Genomic DNA, 21732 nt, shown 5'->3' with positions numbered 1-21732 from the left:
CAGGGACATACTTTTCTCAACTGCAATCCAGGCTATAATCAGAGCCTCCACTAATGCAACTTAGGATATTGAAATTTAGAAATCAGGTCTGTGTCATATCTGCCTTCCAGCAGGAGAAAGTTTTGTAATCAGGGGGGAAAGATGTGATCCCCTTTTCTTCCAGTGCACTGAGGATCCTAGCAGTTCTATGACATGGCAGATGACTTCATGTAATCAAACGTGTGCATGAGCTTGCAGTTCCAGTAACAGACAATTATTAGGAAATTTAGACTGTAAGCTCCAATGGGGCAGGGACTGATGTGAATGAGTTCTCTGTACAGCGCTGCGGAATTAGTGGTGCTATATAAATTGATGATGATGATGGTGGAGTTCCCCTACAAAGCATAAACACACACACTTCTTGTCTGAAAAAAGTGACTCCTTGGGATGTACCAGATTTTGATGCAGGGTCTATTATGAAGGTCTCCTGCATTGACTAACATAATAATCATTTTTGTGGGGGTCTTATTTTGTGTCCCCACTATGGCTGAGGTCCCCACAATGTTGGTGTGTAAACAAGTCTATGTCCCTAGAGACACACATAAACACACTGGGGTCCATTTTGTCAGGAGTCAATAAACCTGCAAGAATGTTTTCGGACAAAACCCACACCAACACCTTGAGAACATGCAAATTCCACACAGATAGGACCCTGGGCAGAATTGAACTCATGACACCAGCACTGAGACACAGCAATGCTAAACACTGCGCCAATGTGTGCCCCTAAATTGCAAAAGTCAAATAAACAAGTTTTAAAAAAATCTGTATAAGATTAAAAAGGACATTTTAAATTATTATTATCCTTTCTTTCTATGACGTCGCAAGGTTCCCGCAGTGCCATACAAAATACAAAATACAATTCAAACAGTAGACAAATGTCTCAGCTGTATTTTTAAGTTCAGTTTTTTATACCAACACATTATTAAATAGGTAAAGCAATCCATTTTGTCTTTGCTAACAGGCATATCATACCAAAGTCTGTCTGAATGTCTTAGTAAATATTTTCCAATGAAAAATAAACTACAAAATGACCAAACGTAAATGCATTGTATAATGCTCATGAATTTATCTATGCATAAAGTTCCCATAATCAGATTTTCTGTTAAAAATGCAATCTTTTAAAAATTGCTATTGTTCTCTCTTATCCATTAGATATTTTAGATGTCAAATCATTTAATCCAGTGTATTTCATTAGGCCTACTAGCTGGAAGTCTGCTGAGCATCGCAAACATTTTAAAAGTGCCACAAAACTTAAAACACAAGTTGAGGCTCATCTGTTCCCTCTATGCCCCTAAATTTTGATGAACTGTTTTCTTTTGCTGCACTATGCTGCAAACAAAACATAACAATAAAAACCTTATGTAAAATGTATTCACAGAATCATTTTCTCTATATCTTAAATTTCCACTGCCTTTTAATTAAAGGGCTGCAAATCTTTTTTTATTATACAATTATATGGGGAAGAAATACAATAAAGACTGATGTTAATGATCCTCAAAACATACATTCTAAGGCACTGTCTGGTGCACACAATTATTCACAAGAATGGTTTCTGATTTAGATTGGGGGACTTTTTTTGGAGGTACGCTTGTGCAGGCTCTTATTAATAAGAATGTGCATCCTTTTTTACAGATTTATACATTTATAAATCAATTACTCACCCCTCTCCAAAAATGAAGCAATTTTAATTTGCTCGTCTGCAAAGAAAGTAAATCTATATTTTTTTTATTCAAAGGTGCAGGAAATTCCTTTTTCAGCTGACATTCTCACTTGCAAAAAAAAAGAAGCAGTATTAGAAAAAGCATGCTCAGCTGTATTCACTGAAATGTCTCACTTCAGCCTCTGCCTAATAGATATTAATTGAATTGTGTCACATGCTAATGACTTCTATACTTGAAATTACATGCTTTCATCTTTTAATTGTCATGTTTGAGAATTTTCTTAAGAAATGCAAATTGTTTGTGTGTAGACAAAAGTTTGAATAATCATCAAAGATGTATGTCAGTAAGTAACAAGGGACTTAGAGCACCACGGAACTCGCTGGTGCCATATATATATATATACACTGTAAGTATCTCTTCCAGGGTCTGGCTGGGTAGGGGGCATCCCTCTGGGTTGGTCCCATAGTGGGTTGCCTTGGGCCTGGTCATTGGGCTGCCTGCATTTTCTCCCTTTAGGATGCTGAGCCGAGTCTAACCCCCCAGGCTAAAATTTGCCAGCCAGCCCTATATTTATATGTATACATTCAGTATATATAAAGTCATAAGAACGTGTTGAGGTACCGTTTACTGGATTAAATGGCTGCAATGTAGACAAACCAGCCAAGGATAACAAACCAGTCAGGTTTGACTAGCCACAGCTAGTTTTATTCACCTGTCACAATATATATATATATATATATATATATATATATATATATATATATATATATTTAAAAAACATCTTTTCCACAGCAAGCAGCGAACTGACAGGGTGTGTCTGTATTCTAAAGACAGCACTTGCAACAAACTCTCTTTTAAAGACGAGGTGGGGGTGTCATTTGTCCATCAAGTTAGGGCTGTGGGAGGAGTGTAAACTATTTAAACCTGTTTGTTTCATTGCTCAGTCGTGTCAGATGCCAGATAGTGGGCAGTGGCTAGGATGTTGGTCTCTGTCTATGTAGAGTTAGCGCCACAAGAAAGAGGGCGGGACTCTGTGCTATCAATTTACTTTACCATCCTGACAACAAAAGCAAGACAAAAGGCAAGAAGGTTACCACATGTGCATGTGTATCACCTGAAGTGTGCTATTGTTACTATATATGTGTATATATATATATATATATATATATATATATATATATATATATATATATATTGATGCATTTATACATACATACACCACACACACACATTTCCTCTGTTAGAGTTGACATGCTCATACAAAATTGCTGTTGGCACTTTCAATGTTTGCTATTTTCCAGCTAGAGGTCATAAGCTGCTCATCAACTACTTTTCTTCTTTGAAGTAAAATAATAGCATAGGATCTGCTCTAATAATAATAATAGTACTCCTAGTGCTGAAAGGATGACATAAAAATAGCAGTGTAGCGGCCACAGTTTATTGCTACATGTGTTCAAAGTGGAAAATAAAGACCAATAATGCTGTACATTATTCAATGTATTTTTGTTAAAATAAACCACTTTATTCTTATCAACAAGAATATATAGCCAGTTGAGAAAACAAAAGAAAACCAGGTAAAGAAAACCCCTGACTAAAATTTAAAGTGCCTGATTGGAGCAAGTCACTTGAGGGTGTGTACTCAGAATCTGATATCTGAAACACAGATACAAGTGTAAAAATGATTGTAATTGAATTTTGCCCTTATTCACTCACTTTATTTCTCACCTAGATCCTGGGTCTTCATCTGTAGTAAATCCAGAGATCCTTGGCTTGGCAAATTAAAAAAAACCCTCATGCGACACAATACTAGCTCCTAAAATGAGGAGCAAATGCGCAAATATATACAGTATAACATGGGGATTTCCCACAGCTTGAACGCAAGCACTCAGATCAAGCTGTGGGAAATATAATATAATATTATAAACAAAGAAAATATAAGATAAGAGTTAGAAGACAGGGGAGGTTGAGACAGTTTAGACAATTGAGAGGAGAACAAGAGAGAAGGGGGATGACATGTAAGGAAGAAAAACAATGAGGGGTATTTAGCAATAAAGTATATGAATTGAGAGTATTGTGACAGACTAAGAAGATAACCATCAATACAAAAGAAGGATAAGCTATAAAGAAATCTCGGACCACAAGGTCAGGTGTGAGAGATAATTGTAGTAAACAGTGTGTGTAATTTTCTTGTTAAATTATAATAACCTTTTACCTCACTCACTGCAGTAAGACATACTTGCCAACTCTCCCGGAAAAGTCCCGGGGGAGCTGGCATTTCTCCCGGATCCAAGATTTCACAGAGAATCGCGTCATTTGACGCAATTCTCGGTGAATCACGCCATTTTGGACAGTATGGTTTCGCGGGGGGCGGGCCAAAATGACGCAATTGGCCTTGTTTCTGTGCTCTTAAGAACTTTGGGAGGATGTAAATAGATGCAGTTGCGGCATCATATCACAATTTTATCTATTTGGGCTGTTTTGGTGAAACCCCAAAAACAGAAATAAAGGCTGCAGATTATAAAGAGGCGTATTAGACCCCTAAAACTGTCACGTCCTGGTGTAGGATGATAACACTCGCTGGAGATAGCACTACTGAACTTGGAAGCACAGAGTCTAATGCGCCCCTGGCCTTCTCCAGGGATCCCTGCAATGAGGTTTGGTCTTAGCTCATAGGGATGTGCAGGTCGCGGTTCTCCATGACAGTCGTAGGCGAAGTGTAGGCGAAACACAGTAATAGTCAGACGAACCAGGGTCAATACCAGCCGAAGGATGAAGAACAAATCAAAACCAGCGGATAGTCAGACAGGCCAGGGTTAAAACAGAGAGTAGAATAGAGCCACATCGGAATCCAAAAGGGAAGTCAGGCAATACAGGTTCAAACCAGGAACGACCAGGAACAGGAACAAACCAGGAGAAGTGGTGGATCAGAACCAAAAGGTGCAGGAACACAAAGGAAGCAGAAAGAGAGGGAGGCTGATTGGGACCCCCCCCCCCCCCCCCCCCGAGGTCAGTGACGTCACTGACCGCCAACAGCTGCCCCAGAGCGATCCCCGCTGTCCAGGAGTAAGACGGCGTATGCGTCCCATGGGGAAAGCTGGCCAGAGAGCTGCATCTTGTTGCTAAGCAACGAGGTGCTCCTGGCCGGAAGAGGTAGGCGGTCGTCCCTGAGCAGAGAGCAGGTTTTTTTTGCAAAACTCTTGTGAGTTTTGGATCGCTTTCATTTGTATATATAGCTTGCCCTCGTTTTCTCAAGTGCTATTTAAGAAGACACAATTTGTAGGGAGGAGATTATCTACAGTGCTCTGCTGATAAAAATATTGTTCAGGGTGAACCAGGAACATAGAAAATAAATATAATCCCATCATTGTTATAAAGCAGTTCTGTAGAGAATAGTCAGCTACAATAGTTTGCTAATCAATTGCTTTTCATTTTAATGGTATTATACTTTACACAGACTACTGGCTAATGCATTTCATTGCATATAGGTAATATTCAGTATATACAGACAGAGTTAGATATGATTCTGAATTAGCTAGTGTATTCTTTGAGAAAAACAGTGCTTTTGCTGTCAGACTATTAGCAGCAGAATCCAAAAAACAAACATATCTCTTTCTTTTAAAGTGAAAGTTTCTCTAGTGAAAGCATTCCTGTATGGGGCAATGACAAGTGAAATAATTGTTAAAAAAATGGGTGTTTGCGTGGGAGATTTCAATGCTTTTATATTTTTGAAGGGTCATTCAGTGAAATCTATATTTAAAGAAGGATGTTAGAGAGAGTCAGCACGCAGATAGACCCCTCAAAAAAGGCTATGGATTCTAATCTTTTCAATCTTTAAAACTTTTATATTTTGGAAGGGTCATTCAGTGAAATCTATAGTTAAAGAAGGCTGTTTGTCAGGGTTAGCATTGCTGCACACCCCAAAAAAGGCTAAGTATTCTAATATTTTCTATGTTTCAATACATTTATATTTTGGAAGGGTCATTCAGTGAAATCTATATTTAAAAAAGGGAGTTTTGTTAAAGGTTTTTCTCTGGCCATTTTCGACAATCAGTGACGGCATGTAGAACATTGCAGTGGCTACAAAAATAAATGTCATCTGCCATGCCGCCAACCGAAGCAAGCCATTGGATAAATTGAATAACAAAAAAAAATTAGTATAATGTGCAAGATATAAAATGTTGAAATGCTACGCACACCCTAAATTTGAAAGTTTATCCAGGCATTATGGAGAGTAAAGAGGTATTAACAATTGTCATTAGATGGACAGAGGCATCAGTAGATATTTACACCCAATTTTAGACAGCTACCTAATTTGCTGCCGCTATATAAATAAGTGAGGATACTGAGAGGGGTTGGGTACGAGTCATGAGTGCTGAATATACCGACACCGATGACTCCGGCCGGAGACTTTAACGTCAGCGCGACTTGAATCCCTTTTCATTTAAAGCGGCAATGTCAAACCCGGCAGGTTAATAGTTTAAACACTTAACTAAACATTGCTGCTTTAAATTAAAAGAGATACAAGTTGCGCTGACATTAAAGTCTCCTGCCGGACACCTCAGTAGTCGCAGTCACTTGCGGTCAGTATCCTGCGCTGATCGGACATCTCTAACATCGATCTGCAGGTAAGTCTGCTTCTCTTAACATCGTTTTTTAACAGGGTTGCATTTTTATTGAAGGAGTGTTGACTGCAAGAGTCTGCTGGAGGGTATATACTACCATTTATCCTGTATCTTGTGAACGTCTTGTGGTGTTGTGCTGTTGTAATAAAGCCTTATTTTGGATATACTCTGGTCTACCTGAGTAAGTTGAACCCCACAGAGGATAACTGCCATCCCAGCTAAGGGTGGTATCCTCACAGATGATGAGAGGGCACAATGTTAAATGGTGCAATTAAAAATGGTATTTTCCTTGGAGTGAGGTACATATGTGCACTTCTGAATTAAATTAGGGGACGGGTAAACATTTATGTGGGAGGGAGGGTGGAAAATCATTGCCCCGGGGTAAGCTTCGTCCAACCCCGGGGCAAAGGGGGCTGTCTAAGACTTGTACCATAGGCGGTCCCAAAGAAGTGATGTGCTCACACTGAAGCCAGGGCTGCTTCCTGGCTGGTATAAGGCAGCTGGGGCATGCAACTTGTTAAATTAAATTATTTCTGCATCCTGAATGGACGTGGGGGGTATGCGCTTGGCCCCATTTATCCTATCTCTGTGTTACCAGTTCCTGCTCATAAGCTTTTACCACTTCGAGTTAAGTCCTAGGGGAATCCGAGGACCAACTCTACGGGAAAGGCCCCTACTATAGATGAAGACTTCTCCTGCTAGTTCCAAAAGCTTATGACAGTTGCTAGAAAGCTGTAACATAGTAAAGGATTATATCCTGGGACCAGTGGTGTAATGGCAATCTGATATTCCACAGTTTGATTTTGCTATTAGTTGATAACTGACACAACTGCTCTCTCTGCCACCATTTTTATTTAAATAAGAACTGAGCTTTTGCTAAATTTACATTGGTGTTGGTGTAGTTATTGATTTATTCAATGACAGTAATAGTAAGTCTGAATATGCAAAGGAGGTTTGGGTGCAATGATATGGAGATATCAACACTATTTAGTTTATTCTTGTTTGAATTGAATTAGAGAAAGCAAATGCAATGATGGCAAAGTTACAAAGTCCTTCATTAAGACAATTGAAAATTGGGATCAATGTAAAGGGATCATTAGAAAATAGACTGGAAATGACTGGAAATTAATGTTAGTGCTATAAATAGTAATATAGGAGCAAAAACAGCGCAAAATGACATTATGTTACCTATTTTTCACAAAACCAAAGCCAAAACCTTTCGCGAAAGTTCGACAAAACTGATAGCAAAGCTGAAACACGAAGTTGGGTTAGAACCGACACTAGTTTCGAAACCGAAACACGAGGGTCAGCGCACCTCTCTAATACATATTCAATAGACACTCAATGTAGGGTATGCATACTAAACATCCAGAAGGCCTCCTTATTACACAGTAACTTTTATTCTGCTTATAACTGATTAATTTGAATTGCTTATTGGGGGATGTGCTACCATGGCATCCTAACCATAACATTATAACCAACCAGTGGTAGTCAGTATCACGATACTGACTACCCCGACACAGAACAGAACGACATGAGAATTACGAATTAAGACTACACTGACCTGTGAAAAAACCTACTTACCGGAATGCAAAAGACTTCACATCACGACTCCCTGTCTTGGCAGCTTGAGAAAGTCACGTCATCAGGAAATGTGACTTGCCTTAAAGCGGCGATGGACGGACCCGCCTGTCAGTTATATAAAGTAACTACTCTTTTAGGCGTTAAGGTTAGGGTTAGGGTTAGGATTAGGGTAAACCCTAACTCCTAACCCTAATATCCCTAAGCCAAGTCGCATTTCCTGATGACGTTTCCTGAATAGCTAAATTGTAGCATTATTTACATACTATATTTTTACATGTTGTTTATTTATTATTTTTTATATGTGCTATATATTTTATATGGGCTATATGTATTTTTGCACCTATGGATTTTTTGCACTTTCAGTCGAATCAAGCATTCTTTAGACTATATATTAATTTTCAGCTTATTGGACTCTGTTCAATTATTTTAGAGATATTATCATCTTAATACTATTGAATTTATATATATTTTATACATTTTTTATATGTGTGGTTACTTTTTGCATCACAGATCATGTTCTAATTGTCTTTTAACAGTATTGTTACAAGCTGCTGGTCTTACATTATTGACTGTATGGACACGAATGGTTATTTAACTATGATTTCCCAGTTTTAATATGGCGGCCATATTTGACATATTAGTAATGAAAAATGAATGGGCTTTGTTTTGCCCTCATTAAATATGGCCACCGTACCTAATAAGAATAAGAGATGTTGCTATAAATAATTCGTTATTATGTTGTTTGATCTTCTGGCATGTTATTTAGTCTCTATATTATGAATAATTACAATACTGCTCGGTTAATTGTACTTGCGTGAGTATGAGCGGAGGGTGCTGCAATTTTCGTGTAGGGGGGTAGCGGGGGCGTGCCGCGATTTTCGTGTGGGGGGGTTGTGGGGGGGGATGTTGTGATTTTCGTGCGGGGGGGGGGGGTGCCGCGATTTTCGTGCGGGGGTTGGGGGGCTTTTGTGCCATGAGTTGAGAGAGCCAGGGGGGAAGAGGTGCAGGGAGAGGACTGAGAGCCAGGGAAAAAGGGGTGCAGATAGAGGGGTGAGAGCCAGGGACAAAGGGGGTGCAGATAGAGGGGTGAGAGCCAGGGAAAAAGGGGGTGCAGATAGAGGGGTGAGAGCCAGGGAAAAAGGGAGTGTAGAGAGAGGGGTGAGAGCCATGAATAAAGTGGTGTAGATAGAGGGGTGAGAGCCAGGGGGAAGAGGTGCAGGGAGAGGACTGAGAGAGCCTGGGAAAAAGGGGGTGCAGGAAGAGGGGTGAGAGCCAGGGAAAAAGGAGGTGCAAATAGAGGGGTGAGAGTCAGGGAAAAAGGGGGTGCAGATAGAGGGGTGAGAGCCAGGGAAAAAGGGGGTGCAGATAGAGGAGTGAGAGCCAGTGAAGAGGTGCAGGGAGAGAACTGAGAGAGCCAGGGGGCAAGGGGGTGCAGGAAGAGGGGTGAGAGCCAGGGAAAAAGGGGGTGCAGATATAGGGGTGAGAGCCATGGATAAAGGGGTGTAGATAGAGGGGTGAGAGCCAGGGAAAAAGGGGGTGCAGATAGAGGGGTGAGAGCCAGGGACAAAGGGGTGCAGATAGAGAGGTGAGAGCCAGGGAAAAAGGGGGTGCAGATAGAGGGGTGAGAGCCATGGATAAAGGGGTGGATTTCTGTGTGCACCCCTATGGGGTGCGAACCGAAATACACAATGTTGCGGTACCGGGACCTGTGCGACCGCGAATTATAATTGAATATGCCCCTATGTATTGCTCATTATTACGCTGTAATGTTTCTTGCATATTTATCTGTACAGAGATTTTAAATTAAGAGGAAAAAACACTGCTTGTCATAAATTTTATCTGTGATTGTGTCAATATATCTATTTTTGTTTGCATTGTAAATGGTGTATTAAGCTGCTCATGGGACTCACACAATCAGTATCTGATATGCTGCACCAATTTTTATTTGTGAATGAGTTTTTGTCTGGGCACTAATGTTATTTGGGGGCACTATTGTGGCATAATATGATTTGGGGGTACTATTGTGGCATAATATGATTTGGGGGCACTACTGTATGGTATATGATTTGGGGGCACTACTATGCCATAATATGATTTGTAGGCACTACTGCATGGCCAAATATGAATTGAGGGTAATACTATGTGGCATAAAATGACCTGGGGGCACTACGATGTAGCATAATATGAACTGGGGGCACTACGGTGTGGCATAATATGAACTTCTGCCAAAGGCAAGTCTCTCATTGTTAAATATGATGGGGACCCAAATAAGTTACTGTACTGGGGCCCAAAATTCCTCGTCGGCCCTGCCTGTAGGTCAAGGGAGTAGACGTCTCCAGGTAAATAATCTACATTTTTCCTATTTAATCAAACTGATGGATCACATCCAATTATCTCTCACCCAAGTCCTCTATCCCCCTTAATTTATATACTGTGTTATTTAAAATGAATAGAAAAGACGCATATCCAATTACTGTGGTAAAAAAAAATATTTTTCTCTGACATTTTGCTGTAGTTGGAAATACTTTTAATGCGGCCACGTAGGTTCAAATGATCATTCAATATTTATGTTTTTCTGATATATTTGTGAGAGAGCCATTCCATCTATGTGGAATGATTCATGAAAATTCTGACTTTACTATTTAATTGAGGGAAAAGGGTACCTGTTACCTATATGTGTGTAAGTACTCTGTTGTTTCTATTTTGTGGCAGATTTGAAAAAAGCAAAACATTGGTTTTCTACAATGGCGCCTGTGTAATTGGTGGCATTGCTGTAGTATGGGGTGGTGTGGCGATGGCATTGTTGTAGTGTTTTGTGGCTTAGTATTGCTACTAAGTAGGAGAGGGTATTTCTGTAATGTGGGGGGTGATGCTGGTTGCTGTAATGTGGAGGTGATGCTGGTTGCTGTAATGTGGGGGGTGATGACGGTTGCTGTAATGTGGCGAGTGATGTCTGTTGCTGTAATGGGGGTGATGCTGGCTGCTGGAATGTGGGGGTGATGCTGGTTGCTGTAATGTGGGGGTGATGCTGGTTGCTGTAATGTGGGTGGGTATTGATGTAGTATGAATGTGTGGGGGAGGTTATTTATTGCTGTAATTTGGGTACTAATAATGTATTGTCATGGTATTTATTGATGTAAATGGGGTGCTAACAATGTAATGTTTTAGGGTCATTAGGAGAAATAAATACCCCCCCACACACACACTAGATCATGTTGTACTGCACCAGCAGCGCACATTGCGCCAGCATCAGTGTGCAACAATATAGTGCATGGAGCCCGCAGCAGGTGGGCCTGTGCGCTTTAAATGCCAGGGCTGATTTTTAGTCCCAGTCCGGCCCTGTTTGTGGTACGCATAATTAATGGTGATGGGATATCTATTGTTCTACCACTGGTCAGACAATATTTTTGTATTTCTCCTTTTTCTTTGTATGTGTGCACAAGATTGGAATAAATATACATGTCCCAAGTGAAACTATCCAGAGTCCTGGTTTGAAGAGCACTTTTCAAGTCTAGTTCTGCTACGCCTTTACTTCCACACCTATGGTTTTTTGGATTAATTTCCTGAAACTACTACACTATTAGGCACCCATGTGTCCTTCTGCTTTGTTTCTCTGATTTGTTTTCGGCTGTACCAACCATATTTTTGAAGGAAGGCAGCCTCCTTACAAGGAAGAAATGGATTAAGGTTGGTTGGCTTTTCGCTGTTCCTCCATCCTCACAAGCATATAAAGTGTGGATTTCCACCTTGTTACCACCTCTTGCTTCAGTTGGTGGCAGGTCAAAATAAATTGCTTTTGCAGCAGCTGCAATTTCCTACATGCTGTTGCAGAATGCCGAAAATGTCCCGAAATTTGTCGGGCCACAGACAGCAATTCCTGCACGTCCCTGTCATTTTCAAAAAGCTCTGTGCCACCAAGTTGATTGTGTGAACAAAACAGGGAATGTGATGGATTTCACCCAGCTGTAATGCTCTCACAAAATTGGTGGCGTTATCAGTACTCAAGTACTTTAATCACTTTGCCGGGTTCGAAGAGTTATCAACATCTTGAAATCAGATCACTACATTTTGGCAACTGTGCATGATCCCAGATCTCAAGTGATGCAATGAGCCTCTGTTCAGCAAGCAGATAGCTCAAGAGGTACAGAACATGCTGACATCTCCTCTCTCAGTTTCATTGGAAACTGCTGCTAGGAAAAAATTAGCTTTCCCAAGACAACCAGTGGTGATGCAGATGAGTAAGCACAACATTTTGACATTTGGTCTGGTGTAAAAAAATTGGCTAATAATCGTGACAGTTCTGTCATAAAATGAACTACAAATTCCATGAGGAAGACCATTACTAACAGTTACATAAAAGTACATAGACTTCTGTAATGGTGGATTTCAACGAGGATGAATTAGTATTGTGTGAGGATGATGTACACACTGATGAGGGTCAGGATGATGACAGTGTATATTGCAGGTTTTGGGATCTAGCTGAGAGAAGGGAGCTAGCTGATGCTAGTATGCTTGTTAATATTTTGGGTAAAATGGCATGCTGGCATTTTATGTTTTTTCTATAATAAAGTTTCACCTCTATTAGAGAGGTGTTTTTTTTTTTAAAAAAATGTAAAAGCTTTTTTTTACATTTTTGTTTCCCTGACTTAAAACTATTGTGTTCTTGAACATAGGTTTTAGCAGATGTTGTAGAGGGATTAGTATCATCATGACTAGTGCCAGCAGCTGCTTGATGCTCCTGGTCTTCTGTGGACTGATGTCAATTTACATTGATGGCACAGTACATCGATTAACAAATATAATCAACACATTTTGATGTCTTCATCTTCAACATGTGATAACAAACAGTGGTTGAAGTGGTAAAACTATCAAATTCCATTCTCTTACATTTTCCATGCTGCCACTTCTAAATCTCCACTCTGATCACTGATAACAAGAGATAAAAATAAAGTCAGGATACATGATCCTGTAATAATTCACATTATGAAGCTTTAGTTGCATTATTCTATCAATTTTAAGAGGAAGATAAATACTTCCCTTAACATTTCTAAAATCATAATTTAAGGCTTAAGTTAGGGACTTAGTGGTTAGAACTTCTTCTACATAGTGATGAGGTCATGAGTTAAATTCTCAAACAGGCCCTTAATGATGAGATTAAGATGGAAAGTGAGATCGGAGAAATCTGCCATTGACCAGACCTGCATGTGAGACTGTGGGTGATAGCTCAGAGACACAAAAAGGATGATTTCTATATTGCATGTTACATGGAATCCATAAAATACATTGCAATACACAGCTATATATATGATTCCAAAGGGGAATATATGTGTTTTTAATAAGAGCAGTGTAGCTCCTACCAATAGTTTTTAGACACTAAATTAAGTAAGTTCCATATTATAAAATTATAAATTGTTGCTGTAGGTACCCATCTGAAAGAGGTAGAAGTGGTAGATGGGCATCCACAGTTTGATCAAAATGCAGACTTCACACACATACACATACAATTTAGTGACTCCAATATTCAAGACATGAAAACTCATCTCGCTCATCTATATTAGACCATACATCAACTAGATTTTTATTAAAACAATTACTCATTTGTAACATTGCATTTGTCAGTGCCCCAAGTGCAGTTGCAACTGAGCCAAGAGGGAGTCAAAAACTATGAGCATGAAAGCATGTTAAATGGAAGACTGCGATGTAGAAAAAGCTGAGAGTGGGAAAGAGAGTGGCAATCCCACCATGAGAGTATCACTCATGAATCCAGTGATATACTACCACATATGAAGTGACAAGATGATTACTACTGTTATGCTTTGCAATGAGACAAAAAATGCATCAAGATACAAAGAAATTTTAAAATGTAAAATAACTTGATTTGTGACAGAGAAGAGAAAATAAAGCTAGCTCATTTATGATTTCAATCACACATTGATTTAATCAGTACACCTGTTTATTGTTTGCTACTTTTGAGCCACAAGCAGTGGGAAAGACAAAACTATAGTTGGATGGACTCAGAGACATTACAAAGTAAGTGTTCAAACCAGAGCCGTAGTTACATATTTTAGAGTTCTGAGCAGAGTGAACACTGCGCCCTCCCCCATTTGGTGAAAGTAAATATTATAGTACCCATGTTTAATAATTCGGCCTCCTTTCCATACCTTTCACAACATTAAATTAATAATGTTTACATTCAAAAAATAAGCCCCCCCCCACCAGTCCCAACATTAAATAGCATTCCCATTTATTATGTAAATCTATTTACCCACCACCACCACCACAACAGACATTAAAATAATAGCATGCCAATGTAATATATGTAGATCTATTTCCCTCCACCACCCCTAACATTAAATTAATAGCATTCTCATTTAATAAGCAAACATATTCCATCGCCAATAGCAGCACCAACAGTAAATTAATATACATTTTCCAACCCTTAACCCTTTCCCACTTCTGCTAGCCTAGACATTAAAGTTATAACACCGCTTATAAAGGGACATGCATTTAATAAAAAGGCCTATTTCCCCACAAGCCTCAAAATCATAATTAAAGACTTACAAATTTCCCCCACATTTAATCTAGACTATTATCACTAATAAAGACATCATTTTTTTTAATATATTACTGATTTATTTTTTATAGTTTTATTTAATTACTTATGTTTTGTAGTATTTATGTGGCATATATTTATAGTCAACAAAGAAAATCCTTCTCTCCATACCGCAGCCCCATGCACCCCCCCTTGTTCTCTCAGGCCCTCGCTAGACCCCTATTTTGTCCAGCCACCTCTCCACCCTGTTTTCTCCATCCTCCTAACCCACTTCTCTCTAGTTCTTCCTCCCCTGTTTTCTCTAGCCCTGTCTCCACCAAGTTTTCTAAAGCCAATTCTCCATCCTGTTTTCTCCACCCCTTCCCCCTTTCTCTCCAGCTCCCTCCCCCCTATTTTCTATAACTCTCTCTCCCCCATTCTCTCCACCAACTTCTCCCTTGTTTTCTCCAACCTCCTTTCCCCCTTATTTCTAGCCCCCTTTTTCTCCATTTTCTTCAGCCCCTTATTCCCCATTTTTTCCCATCCCCAGCATGTTTTCTAATGCCTCCTCTCCCTGTTTTCTTTAGTCCCCTCTCCCCGATTGTCTCCAGCCATCTTCTCCTTGTTAAGACTTAAGTAATTACTTTCTCTTTTTCTTCTTCATTCCCACTTCTCAGCTGCTTCTTTTTCTTTGCCTAACTGTTTCGTCTCAGCTCTTCTCCACTGACAGCATCAAAATGTCACAACCAGGCCCTTTCAGAGGTTCATAGAGGCCCGAGAAAACTCAAATTAAGAGGCCTGCCACCCACTCTTTCTTTAAAAAAAACCCCTGTCACGGTTCCAACGAGGGACAGCTGGATCCTGGTGGTTCACTGGAATTGACGTGACTTCAGCTAGGGGCGCGGAGTCTAACAAGTGAAATGGTGTTCACCAGTGATTCCCGCAAGGGAATATGGACTTCGCGGCTTCCACTTGCAGGTCGCGGCCCCCTAGGAAGTTCCCAGCGCACCACGAGAGAGAGAGAGAGCGTAGACTGATGTAGGTAGTATGCGTTGCTACTGGCAACTGATGAGAAGATGAGCCAAGGGATGTTGCTAGATAATCTACCGGATAGCCTGCTGCGTTGCCACTGGTAGTGATAATGAGGTGTAACCAACTCCAGGAGGGAATAGCGGAGTATACTGTGGCGTATGAGCCCGGAGGTGCAGGGACTCGGAAAGGCTGAGTAGGAATCCCCGGGAACTTGAGACGACACAGGAGCTGTATTCAGTATGGGTGTCAGAGACTGACTGAAAGAACCACCACAGATTTCAGGTCAGGAAGGCATTAAATAGTGTAGTTCCAATTAGGCAGCCAATAGAGGGCAGTAGTACCAGAGAAAAGGTTTAGGACGTTCTGCGCATGCGCAGAACAGTGAATGCCGATCCAGTAAGTAGAGAGACAGTGCTGGAGGAGAGCTGCAGCGTGGAACTAGGTAAGTGAAGCTCTGGAGAAGGAATCAGGCGGGGGGGACAGCGGAGACCCGGTTACACACGCTGGCTCCCGCGCTGGACAGCGGGAGTGCAGCGTGTGACAAACCCATTATAAATGTATTTTAAATGTATTTTAAATTTATTTTAATGCTTAACTTTATTACAATTTACAAATAAAATAATGTATACATATTCTGATGCTCAGTTTCTGAATCCTTAATACACCTTTCCCCCTCTCGGATCATCACCCTATTAGCTACATGCTCACTCTTAGTACTTTAACTTCTTTTTTTGTCAAACTTTACTAAGCCTCCTCATACCCACAGAAATCTTAGCTCTATTAATCTGAAATAGTTTTCCACCTCTCTCCATCACCTTCTCTCCCCAATCAGCTCCCCTAATATAATATTACATAATTTTCACCAAACCCTAGCAACAAACCTTGATTAAGTGACTCCAGTGAAAATTCATACTTCACGTCGACTTCGATGCCAACCGTGACACACAAAGTAAATTTAAACATTCAAAAATTTTCCATAAAGCAGAACATTACTGGTGTAAATCTCAAATCTCTAATGTTTCCTCACATTTACTTCTATCTACCACTCCTATTTAAATGCTCTGGACACTGTAAAACAAACATACTACCAATCTCTCAATCTCTAATTCCAAATGCCTGTTTAACACATTTAAATCTGTTCTCAACCCTCCCACCCTAAAGCATCCGACTACTATCAGTGCCCAGGATCTTGCTTCCTACATCAAGTACAAAATTGATAAGATCCAACTAGAAATGGTATAATCTTCCATGCCAAGCATTCAGATCAATTCCTTCCCAGCACCTTCTGACACCCTCTCTTCATTTGATCTCACAAATGAAGATGAAGTGTCTAGTCTCTTCTTATCCTCCCACTCTACCGTCTGTCTTCTTGATCCTATGTCCTCAAAAATCGGCAGATCCCTGTCTCCTGTGCTGATTCCAGCTCTATCTAAAATCTGTAATTTCTCTCTTTCTACTGGTATCTCCCCACCAGTATATAAGCACGCAGTGAATATGTCTATTTTTTAAAAAAAAAATCTGACCCAAACACTCTCTCAAATTACCATCCAATCTCTCAGCTTCCATGCCCCTCCATGCTTGTAGAGAAACTTGCCTACACTATCCTTTCTGCAAACAACCTATTGGATCATTTTCCGTCAGGCTTTCACTCTCAACACTCCACAGAGACTGTGTTGAATAAGGTTGTCAATGATTTGATCACTGCTAAAAATAAAGGCCATTACTTTCTTCTAATTCTCCTGGATCTTTCTGCTGCATTTGACACTGTTGACCACTCTCTTCTCATAAAACCGCTACAATCCTTAAGTCTTAAAAACACTGTCCTATCCTGGTTCTCATCCTACCTTTCTAATCGCTCTTTCAGTGTTAGTTTCTCTGGATACACCTCTGCTCCGCTTCCTTTATCAGTAGGAGTACCACAGGGCTCAGTACTAGGTCCTCTGCTGTTCTCTATCTATACCACTTCTTTTGGAAAACTAATAAGAATATGCACATATCTTACACGAGACATTGCAAAAACTTTAATTCATGCACTTATCATCTGCACATTGATTATTGCAATTCCATCCTTACTGGTCTTCCCCTAAACAGACTCAAACCCCTACGATCTATTTTGCACGCAGCTGCCAGACTGGTTTTCCTTGCAAATTGTTCTTCCTCTGCTGGGCCACTCTGTCACTCTCAACATTGGTTGCCTGTTTTTACAGAATCGGATCTAAAATTCTTTAACTAGCATACAAGGCCATCAACAAAACTGCACCATCATACATCTCCTCACTTGTATAAAAATATCTCCCAACTCGACAACTCCGTTCTGCACAAGATCTCCATCTCACATCCACTCTCATTACATCCTCCCATTCCCATTTACAGGACTTTTTTGAGCTGCACCCACTCTGTGGAATTCCTTCACTTGCACAATAAGACTTTCCTTTGTTTTAAAAACTTTCAAGTGTTCTCTGAAAACCCACCTTTTCAGGCAAGCTTATGCTATTCCTCAACCACCCTCTTATCCTAACTGGTTACCCTATTACCAGCCTTTACACAATTCATACAAGACAACAACCCTCTGACCCCAAACCAACATTGCTGTGTGACTGATTCACACAGCATACAAATCACTTTTTACCTTTGCAATCTGGCTGGACCAATATGCAATATGTATATTTAACCTCTTGTATCTGACTCCCATTTTTCTGTGAAGAGTTTGTATGTTCTGCCTATGTTTGCGTGGGTTTCCTCCAAACACATACTGATAGGTTAATTGGCTGCAAACAAATTGACCCTAGTCTATGTGTGTGTGGTGTGTGTGTGTGTGTGTGTGTGTGTGTGTGTGTGTGTGTGTGTGTTACGGAATTTAGACTGTAAGCCCCAATGGGGCAGGGACTGATGTGAGTGAGTTCTCTGTACAGCACTGCGGAATTAGTGGCGCTATATAAGTGGTGATGATGATAATGATAATGATTTACCTCTTGTAAGCTTGCGAGCAGGGCCCTTTTACCTCTTTCTTTGTTTTACCCGGTATTGTTTATTACTGTGTTTGTCCCCAATTGTAAAGCGCTACGGAATTTGCTGGTGCTATATAAATAAATGTTGATGATGATGATGTAGTGGATTATTGGAGATTTTTAAATTAGAATTACTTATCTAGCTTTTTTCTGCAAATGCAGCAAATTTTCCAATACTCGATCACCAAATTCTTTTTCATTTTTTTTTAAATGATTAAACATGACAAACCATTTTAAAATTGAATTTTTTTAGTATTCTATAATCTTTACACAACGAATCACCAGAATGGCCTGTTCCTTGTGAGAACTATCAGGTGTGGCATCAACTATGATAGCGAAGTATTTTGCATTTCTAATTTCACAAACAATTATTTCTTGTACGAATGACTCACACAACTCAATAAAATTGTTTTGTGTGCGCTTTTATAGATAATGAACTTGTAGGCGTTTTCGGCTCTCTTACGATTCATGTTTAACATGCCTCCATAAACTGCTAATCTCTGCTCAGAAATATAAAGAACGACATTTGGTTGTACAATTTCTTCCAACCTCTACTCCAGGTCAATCCGGATTGAGCAGAAAAAACAGAAATGTTTGCTGCACTTTTATTAAAAATTAAGTGCACAGTGGAGAGATTGTTTTGCAACACTCTAGTACAGTGTTTCCCAACCCTAGTCCTCAAGTACCCCTAACAGTGCATGTTTTCCCTATCTCTTTGCTGAAGCACAGGTGTATTCATTACTGACACATTTTGAAAGATCCACAGGTGGTATTTATTATTTCACTTGTGACCTGTTAAACCTGCACTGTTAGGGGGCTCTGAGGACTAGGGTTGGGAAACACTGCTCGTATAACCAATCTCTTAGGCAGGTCTCACCATTCGGAAGGTTTTTCTTAAGTAGAAAATAAGAAAATAAGTGTCTCGTGGAATGTTATTTGGTATTGCAAAACTAAGAATCTTAAGAAATTACTTAATTTTGGCAGCATCACTTTTGTTGACAATACCAATGTCGATTATGGTAAAACTTTCAGCAAAAATTATTTCTCATCCTTCTGGTTCTCTGCGTTTCCTACTGTAGAGATTCTGGATTGTAAATTAGATCTTCTGCTGCTTGTCTCTGTTGGCGGTATCGCTGTTGGCACATTTACTTCTGGGCAAATGTCTTCTTTCGCATGTTGAACTTCAGCCTCAGGCATTGAATTTGGAATAGAATTGTAATTTTTTGCATTTGCGGTGGTTTCTTTTTTAGCCAGGTTTGAACCTGAAGTTTCTGATCCTGAAGCACTTGTTGTTGGATCACTTGGGTGAGGAGCGTTTTCTTGTACCAGTGATTTAAAAAATTAAGTTATTGGCCTTAACTTTTAGTTGGCTTAATCAATTGGCTTCCATTGATTGTTACCGTCGCCTTTTAGATGCCCTAACATCGTATGGTTTCTCGTAATATTCTCAAACATCAATTGTATAAAAATTATTATTTGTTATCAAAGTTGCAGTTATAAATTTCTGGATACCAAATATGCCTATGCATGGGGGTTAAAGGCTTCATGACATGCTTGCTCCTTCCCCCTACCGCTCATACTGCCCCATCACACCTCACTGCTCACCCCAGAGCTTACTCCCTCCCCCCACAGGTGACACTGCCCCATCACCGCTCACTGCTCACTCCACAGCTGACTTCCTTTCCCCACAGCTCACACTACCCTAATACACCTAACACTGCTACCCTCATTTCTCATACTGTCCACTCACGCATCAAACTGCTCCCTTCATGACCTTGAACTTTTCCAGCAGTCCAAATAATTTCTTCCACTACCCTAATTTATCCCAGTATCTCAATTACCCCCCCCACACACACACACACCCACACTTATCCTAATTATACCCCAGCAATTGCATACGCACACTTACCCTAATTCTACACCAGCAATCATAAACACACACTTACTCCAGTCTTCCTAGCTGCAGCTTCTCCTTCTCCTTGTGAGTCTCACAGCAGCTGGTCAGTCTGTGTAGCCCCGCCCCCATGCTCAGACATCCCTCTCCCACTCCTTTCCTCTCCTCTCCTCTCATTCTGACAGCCATACAGGAGCTGGAAGGAGACTGCAGGGAAAAAAGTGTATGTGCTGCTGTTCTCTGTGCCAATTTAACCACTTAACATGTTTAGGCGCTAGATTTCAACTTTTATTACTTGTAATTTACCAAATTAGCAACTGGATAACTGTAAAAATAAAACAAAAACAAAAAAGTCGGAGCAATAAAACAATAATTTGGAAAATTTTGAGGCCCCCTGCTAGTTGGAGGCCTGGGGAAATGTCCCTCCCTAGCAAACCTTCCTCTGGTAGGGCCTGGTCACAACGCTGCAGGGAACTGGGAGCCCTTTCTTCTCCTTGTGAACAGGTGTTGAAATGTGGTGCTGCCCTGTGACAGCACAGCATTCATATACACCTGGAGCAGCATGGGCAAGTAGTGGATGTCTGTTGTGCCCTGGGCAGTTGCACCGCCTGCACCACTCTTGCTACGACTCTGGATCAAACTAACACCTCCTAAGTAAGCAGGATAAAATGTCTGCAAGTAGGAGTTAAACCTTTATAGTTCCCATGTATGGATTTGTTTAGAGATGAGCAAAGTTGCTATAGAATTTTGTGGCAATCGAATTTTGTAAATGAACAAGATAAAGTCCCAGGAATACAAAATTTGAGTTCCATGTTTGCGTTGCTATTTGACAGTCATCCTGCCCAGTGTTTGTAAATTCCATATAATTTATAGTCTCTATATAGACTTGAGAAGATGACAGTGTCAACTTGTTGTGCTCTATGAATGGTTGGAGTATAATAAGTCCAGGAGGAATACAAATTCTGGAATATCTTCATGCAGAAAACTTATGGCCAAATTGTGCTAGAGAAATGGTCAAAATTCCAGGTCCAAATGAGACAGTTTTGAAAATTTTGCCCACCTCTAAGTTTGTCACTTTCCCCGCTAACAATAAGCAGGATATCTTGGTGATCAGATAATTTTGGTGTTGAAACTGTGCTAGAAAGAGAAACAGATGAAGCATGGACAGATATTAACAAAATAGCAGACAGGAGACATATTATAGAGTCATCTACAATGCAAAATAAACAAATAGCACAAAAGCTGCTTTCTTCTCCTGTTGTGAAACATTGAAACATAGAATTTGACGGCATGTGATATTGCATGCAAGTACCAGAGGCATTTGGCTTTATGTCTATGAATTTATTCAGCCAGGTATGTA

Source organism: Mixophyes fleayi, chromosome 2 (assembly GCF_038048845.1).
Source record: "Mixophyes fleayi isolate aMixFle1 chromosome 2, aMixFle1.hap1, whole genome shotgun sequence".
Classification (NCBI taxonomy): Eukaryota; Metazoa; Chordata; class Amphibia; order Anura; family Limnodynastidae; genus Mixophyes; species Mixophyes fleayi.
The sequence above is the reverse complement of the archived record's forward strand: the minus strand, read 5'-3'. Positions refer to the sequence as shown.